The sequence below is a fragment of the Cynocephalus volans genome, chromosome 6 (genome assembly GCF_027409185.1).
Source record: "Cynocephalus volans isolate mCynVol1 chromosome 6, mCynVol1.pri, whole genome shotgun sequence".
Lineage (NCBI taxonomy): Eukaryota > Metazoa > Chordata > Mammalia > Dermoptera > Cynocephalidae > Cynocephalus > Cynocephalus volans.
Window position 1 is genome coordinate 91269208 of NC_084465.1, and position 8053 is coordinate 91277260.

Genomic DNA, 8053 nt, shown 5'->3' on the forward strand with positions numbered 1-8053 from the left:
CATTAGCAATTTAGAATCTCTTTTCTGCTTTTAAAATAATTTATATTTTAAAATTGCACTTTAGCTTTTTTGATCCCTTTCCGTTTCTCTTGTTCTCTTTCTTCCTGGTCCTTAAACTCACCTTTGCTCTCCCCTTTACGACTCCCCACCCTTCCTCTAAGGCTCTAAGCTGCATCGTAAAGTACTTTACAGAATATTTGCACCAGGTACATTCGTGTGCATTCATTAGTAGCATAGCTAAAACTTGTCTCTTACATCAGACTAGGTGAAGCCTGCTACAAGAATGCCAAGGAGAAGAGCCAGTACACTATATGGTTTATACTCTGTATCCCCTTATTCATAGCATGTTTTTAAAAAAATGTTATATTATGCAACAGATGTGACGCAGCAGCTAAGCTACCCTTAAGAATTTTCTGTCTCATCCTCCAAACCAAAGTGTCCTGAATAAGCCAGGAGACTTATTCTTTTGTGCACTGTGATGCACATTTGACTGTTGTCCTAGCCATAATGTCTCTGAGGCCACTGAAATAGCAGGGGCCCTGTCAATTTCATTCCTAGTTCTGAAAAAACAATGTTGCCTTGTAACATAATTAGGGACAGCACCTCTATTTTATAATTATAATCTAAGGAAGGATAAGAAGACATAGAAGCAATAAGCTTACAAATCAAATCCAGTACCAAAACAAACACACAAACAAATTAAACAAAAAGCCTAGCTCATCATGTTGTGAAAATGACAAAGTATGTGTCCGTTCAAAATATTTTCTATTTCTTGTGGAGTTTTTCAGTGATGTAATGCTTGTAGCCAAATTGCTTAAAGAGTGTTTATATTTTTTTCCTTATAAATTGTCTATTTTTTAAAAAAAAGACAAAACTATTTAACCACAAACTGAAAAGGGGGGTAAAGACAAATTGCCAGCATTTGTTAAAAGTATAATATGCTTAAGTGGCATTCTGATACCTTTCCAAGCTTATCATCAGAAGGGAATCAATAATTATCAACTGTTACATTTAGGCCAACTTACAATATCTAGCTCATTGGAAGTCGGGATCTAGAAAGCTCTTCCTAAGCCATTTAAGATTTACTCACATTGAGCTTCAGATTGTAGAACTTTATAGGACTGGTTTTCTTAAGATTGAATCATTTAGCCTCAGGACTGAGAATGTGGAACCTGAATAAATTAGCTTTAAATACACTGTTAAAATCTTATGCACAATAGTTCATTAGATTCTACTTTGCTCCTTTAGGATACCAATGCTACAGACACTATAGGAGATAATGAAAGGTATCAGTGGTGCCCAAGTGGGGGGGGATAAGGGAAAGGACCCTTCCCAACCAGCCAGCCAGTAGGAAAGAAGACCTCCTCACCCTCTTTCCTTCAAAGTTCTGCTAAGTCACATCTGCCTCAGAGAAAGAGGAATGCTGCCTGGGAGGATTGTCTTAGAGAAAAGATAAGCTTAAAATGTTCTCCCTAGAGAGGACATAGGGTTTGGGATCTTCTGAAAAGGCCCAGAAAAATGGCTCCGTTCAAATGCAATGTTCTAGGACAATTGGAATATAACTATTGTCCAAACATATAATTAAAAGAAGAAAGTCTAGCACTGTGTAAAGTTAAGTGTTAACTAAGGAAGTCCCCCAAAAAAGGTGCTGTCACTTTAAGTTCTAGACTTGGGGTTGTTTGTAATTGTAAACAGCAAAGCATTTGTGTTTGTTTGTCTTTTTGTAAAGCAACCACCTTCCTTACTGGAAGGAGAAAAAAATTGGGGGGTACATACATGTAAATACTTGCTGCAGCATTTAATATGTTTAATTTTATGTTAAGCTTTTTGTGGCATCGTGAACACATTTATTGTTACCAATGGACAATGAGTTCATTAAGACTGTTCAACTAGGTCAGATTTTTACATCTCTTTCTAGCAAGAAGAGATAAGATTTTGTGCATTTGTACAAATGTTAATATCACTGCAATTCCAATATAATAAAGCACTCGAATGCAAATAATATATGTAACCTTTGTATGATGAAATTTGGGGTTGGGATAAGGACATCTGTTCCTTACACAGTCTCATTCATGCCTTGTAAAGCAAGGCTTAGCCTTTCAGGGTCACCATTTTTTAGGGACAAAAGGAGGTGAGTTTTTCTCCTTCCCAGACCATCATCACTACACTCCCACTGCCTCTTCCATCCAACTTTCCACCTGAGGCCACTAGTGTAACACATTCACAGTGGGTTGACCACACAGCTTAACTTCACTGTAAGGGTTTGGGATCAGTCGATTTTAACAGTCAACAAAAAGAGCCAGCCTAAGTTCATGCACCAGTTATGTCTAAAATGAAGGATCACATGCTGGCTGCTCAGGCAATCAAATGCTGGAGTTCTTTGCTTGACCTCCAGAGAAGTCCTAATGGTAGTCTTAGCCCATTTATGTGTTCCAGATATCTCCCTCCCATCCTTCCTCCTCTTGCCTTTCTTCCCTCATTACGTTTGTCCCTGTCTTCTTTCTCTTACATTCAATATCTGATCCATCAGCAGGTTCAGAATCCGACCATCATTTAGCACCAATTTTACTGTTTCGCCCTGTCCAAACCATCAGCATCTCTTACCTGGGTTACTCTTAACTGGCAGCGGGAGTAAGCTTTTGAAAACAGAAGTCAGTCCATGTACCTCTACTGGTCAAAACTCCACAAGGACTTCGCACCTAATTCAGAGAGAAAGCAAAAATCCCTACCACCACCCACTTAAATTCTGTAAAGGCCCTACATGGCCTACCTCCCAACCCATTAGTTCCCTGAGCTGATCTCCTACCATTTTTCTTCCCCCTCCCACCCCTCCAGCTCCACTGATACCTTTGAGGCTCCTCAAATATCCCAAGCACCATCCACCTGAGAGCCTTTTCAGAAGCTGCTCATTTCCTCTACCCAGAATATTCTTCCTCGAATATGAGCATAGCTCACTTCCTCAAGTGTCTCCTTATCTGTGAAGATTTTTCTGGCCATCCTGTACAAAATTACATCACTCCTATTCTGCATTCTCATCTGCCTTGCCCAGACTATCTTTCCACAGCACCATCTAACACAATGTACACTCAGCTATTTTCATTGTCTTTCTCCCCCAAATAGAATGTAAGCTCCATAGGAACAAGGGCATTTTTTATTTTGTTCATCCATGTGACCCCACATCTGTAACAGTGGACACACAATGGGCTCACAATAAACATTTGTGGAATGGATGGCCTGTCCTTTCCTTTCTGTCTTCTCATGGAACATTCCAACCATCCACCTGGTCCTGTGGCCATAGCAGCCATATTTTAAAACCAAGTACCAGGATGTCATCTGACACAGAGCCTAATGAGGGGATCAGATATTTGAAATTGGGACAGAAACAACAATTTGGGGGAAATAATTGCTGTTCAAATGGCAATCCCATCTGTTACATTTACGTTTAGAACACTCAGTATTCTCATAGTTCCCATGAGAGTCTTTCTACAAGCCCATTCCACATTTATTTGCAAGTTCGAAAGCCATTATCACTGCTTGAAATAATTGTTAGGATCCCACACTTCTACATGGTCAACTCTAATCTCTCTCCTACCTTTTGTTCTTGTTTGTCTTTGGAGATTCCTGATGTTCTTTTATCTTACACTTGCTGTCGTGGTTGCCTGTTCCTTGGTTACTGGATAACATTTTATTCTTGCATTACATATTTCCTTATCCAACAAAAATAGTTTTTTTATCAAGTCAACCCGCCTTGTGTTTTGGGACCTAAGTATGTTTATTATGAGATTGTAAAAAATTGGAGCAGGATGAACCTCTTCTCAAAGTAATTGAAAACAAGCCACTTTGTGAGAACTGTTCCCATGGGACTAATGCTGACTTTATCAAAACAGCCATGAAAATTAGGCTGCACAAGAGAAAAGAGACTAATTTTAAACATATAAAGATAGTTAGAGTCTGGGTTTAGACTTGCAAGCTTCATAAGCAACTTCCTTTTTGCAACTGTAGGTGGCTTTTTAAAATGGCTAAGAGGATGGATAAATTATAATATCTGAATAATAGTTGTCTGTGAGCAAGTAGACCTAGGAAAACGTTATTACTGAAAATAGTTGTATTTAAATCTGGAAATAAAGTCATGAAGCATTTAGTAACCACCAAGTTTCATCTTACTTGTTGTCAAACACTAGGTCTTTCCTCACAACACAGTTCTTTGGATCAGCTGGAAGCTGGATTGTAGCAATTGGCAGAGATTTCCTACTCTCTTGCTTTAAACTGATTTCACAAATACACTTCCCAGGGAAAACTAGTGCTATATTTTTCTTATACTCTCATGGGTGATTCCAATGTGTTTGTAAGGATGTTGGCATAATGTCTCTCCAGGTGAGGGTAGGAGAGACACTCTTATCCCAAAACTCCTTCCAGGTACTTTAGTAACTATCTTAAGAAGTCTTTGTGATAAGGAGACAGGACAGTTCTCATCAACGAGCCTCCAGGAAAGCAAAAAGAATCTCTGCAGAGAAGGGTAGAACAAGAGCTTAAAAAAGAATGCAACATCCTGGAGTAAGAATTAATAGTTCTACATCTTAATACCAAATTGTCTATTGATTTCCCATGCGGCCTTAAAAAAACAAAGATCTCTGTTCCTTATTTGTCTCCTTTGTCTGTATAAACACACTCAGGGTGAGGTGGGAATTATCTCTGTGGTGGCTATCTCTGGAACTCTGCTGAATACCACTCCCACCTTCTCTGGAGAACTTCTCATCCATCTGGCTCAACAAGAGGTTCCATGACCCATCCCTCCGGCCACTATTCTTAGTCTAATACTCTGCCCTTAGCTCACAATGGAACAATGAGTCCCAGCAACTGGATATTGGGACAGGGAACATAGAGAGGTAGACTCTTTATCTGATGGCTGAATCTATCAGATGTAAAACTTGGGAGCTACCAGGAGCCATGTTTCTGCCAGGCAAAAGAACTCAGTCTGTAGCAAGAGAGAGAAAGTCAACATAGCAGATGCAGAAGCAAGAGGCAGAAAGAGCACTGGAAATGGTCATTACCTTTTTAAGCAGTCCCTCCCAGCATGGTTTTACCATAAGCCAGCCCAGGGTCCTGATGAGAAATGCCTCCTTTTGCTCAAGCTAGTTCAGGTGAGTTTCTTTCACTTGGAGGCAGTAGAGGTCTTACTCATGCTCTATTCCTAAAACTACTATGAGAAGCCAATTAAACCTTCTTCAGCCCTTTGAGTCTGTGCCATGTAGGAAAGATGTCATGTTGCCAGATCAATGCAAGGAGAAGCAGCACATTCTCGCTCCACACATCAGGGCATTAACACACTTGAAGAGAACATGTTAGAGGTGGCTCCCCAAACCAACAAGCTGCATGCATTGTAGAGTAATCGACACCTATTTCACAGATAATGAGTCAAGTTTAAGTTATTCTTCTTAAGGAATGTTTGTAATACTAGCATTATACTTGTTTTAAAGTATGCTTAGCTGAATGAATAAAAGACTGTAATGTAATGTGTTTCATTCCCTAGGTGTCCTTAGGTACGTGACAAAATGAATGTATAAGGAATGCTTTCACTGCGAATAACAGACAACCCAATTTCCAGTGGCTTAAACAAATAAGGGTTTATTTATTTATTTGTTTTTACATAATAGGAAATCTGGAAATAGGGCCCTTGGCATTGACCTGGAAGTTCATGATGTTGGTACCAACAGCTCTGTGGTACTCTTGTCCTCTCATTGGTGCTTGTCACCTCCTGGTGGTCACAAGATGGCTGCTGAGGCTCTACAGCACATCCCCAATCAAGGCAGAAAGGAGGGGGAAGGATCAGTATCAAGCATATCTTCTGTCCTCTTGTATCAGGAAAACAAAGACTTTCTCAGAACTACTTCCACTCCTGGTCAACTTAGCTGGGCTCCATTGGCCAGAACTGGGTAATTTGGCTATTCTAAGCTTTAAAAGAGGCTGGAATAGTGGAGAACAAGCTCATCATGCTTGCTCAGACCCCAGTGTTTCAACTAGTCTGCTGTGTTGGGTAAGGCCCATGGGTTACAGTCATGCAATGTAAAATCGATCCCCTCATTTCTTGGTCCAGCTGGAGCCTTCTGGCTGGTTGTTTATGGCTATAACCATGTTCTTCCAGAGCTCCATGGAAGGTGCTCTAAGCAGAGTGGTGTACAATGACATGCCCTGTGGTCCCTTCAGGTGGCAAGCACAGGGAGAAACATGCATGGGAGCAGCCAGCTGCAGAGCCTGTGATGGTGCATAGGGACAAGAGGCCTGTGGCGCTGCTGGAGGGGCTCCTCTTTCAGGTGTCCAAGGAGGAGATGGCAGCACTCAAGGTGTGCTCAACAGGGGATGGCAATCAGCGAAGTCAAATGGGGGTTCCTGGCAGGCCCAACTCTGGTTGACCACTCCCAATTTCAGCCTTGAGCTGTATCAGAAACTTCTGTCCAGGTGCAGATAATGTGCCATCTTAGCAGCATTCAACCTACCTGCAGGCTGACTACGCATTCTGCAAGTAAGAGCTGCATCATGATTTTAAACACTTGATATGAAAAGTTTGGCTGGATTTAAAACACATTCACATTATCATGTGAAACTTTAATATTACATTTGTCAAAAAATGTTAGATTTTTTAAAAAAACATTTCAACTACTACAAATTTTGAATGGTTACAAACATGGTTCTATTTTTTTTCTAGCCACTGATTTGTGTGCACAAAATTGTGATGACTATCAGGAATTTGAAGAAATCTTCATTAAAAAGCTGGATGAGAAATTATGTTTAATCATTTCAAGCCTAAAACCTGATATTATAATTTAAGTTACTGGAAACAAGCTTGAGTTTCTCATTTTCAATAATTGGAAAATATTTTATTTGGAAATTTTATCCAAATTCAATAATTAATTTCTTTCAAAATATTCATATTTCTCTAATAATTATATATTATGAAAAGAAAATAATTGACTTTTTTTTTCTCCAAGCCCATATGATACCTTCAAATCCCCTCTAGGTTAGCACAATGATTTATGTAAATATAATTATTTTCTGTGTGTCAAGTCATGAAATAGTTTGGAAGCACTTACTGAGACCATGCGCCATCCATCCCAAGAGGCTAGGCGTGCCACCATCCCAAACACATGGAGGTTCCTTTAGTAAAGAAGATGTGGAGAACAGATGGCAGCCAAACAGCATCTGTCACAATGGCTTACAAGTTTCCATTGTATTGAATTCAGGGCATTGAATAAATTGTTCATGCTTTTATCTTTAGTGCTCATTTAAAGATATGCTAAGACTAGGCCACCTGCACAAAGCAATTAAATGAAGCTTTTCCATGCATAGCTCCTTCGACCAGGGATATATCTTGGAGAATAGTCCGATTACCTTCATAACAATATTACAAAATAACTCCGTTTTGAATAGAATTCTTTGCCAACCCTAAGCCAGGCATTCTGGGCTAGACTGAGTGGGCAACACTGCTTCCTGTTGTTTCTTCACCAGCTTCCAGCCTTTGAGAACAGTCACAAGAGAAAAATGTCTTATGCAAAGCCATTCTACCTGTATCTCACGGAGGGGAGCTGAGTCTGCTCTGGTCACCCTAAGTTTTGTATTATCTACGGCCTTCACTTTTCTACCTTTGATCTAATTTGCCAAATGTTAATTCAGCACTTACTGTGTGCGAATACTATCGAGAGTCCAAAGGTGGCTTAGATCTAGTGGTGGCCTGGGATGCAAGGAATGATGCGCTGAAACTGGACCAACAGAAGGCCACAAATCTCTCATTCTGGAAAGGTGGAAGTCTTTATCTAGTGTGGAAGGTCAAGAGAAAGAGTGAAAAAGGAAACTAAAGCAAGATGGTGAAGGTCTAAAGAATTTAAACTTTAAGCTGTAGACAACTGGAAGGCACCAAAGATGTGAGGCAGAGAGTGGTCTGAGAAATGGTTTCCAGTTTATAAAGTATGTTCACATATTCCCTTTTATGTGATCCTTAGATTTCAGCAGATTAATTATGGGCAGATACCAAGAAATACTCAGCTAGAAGAGCTTTCTC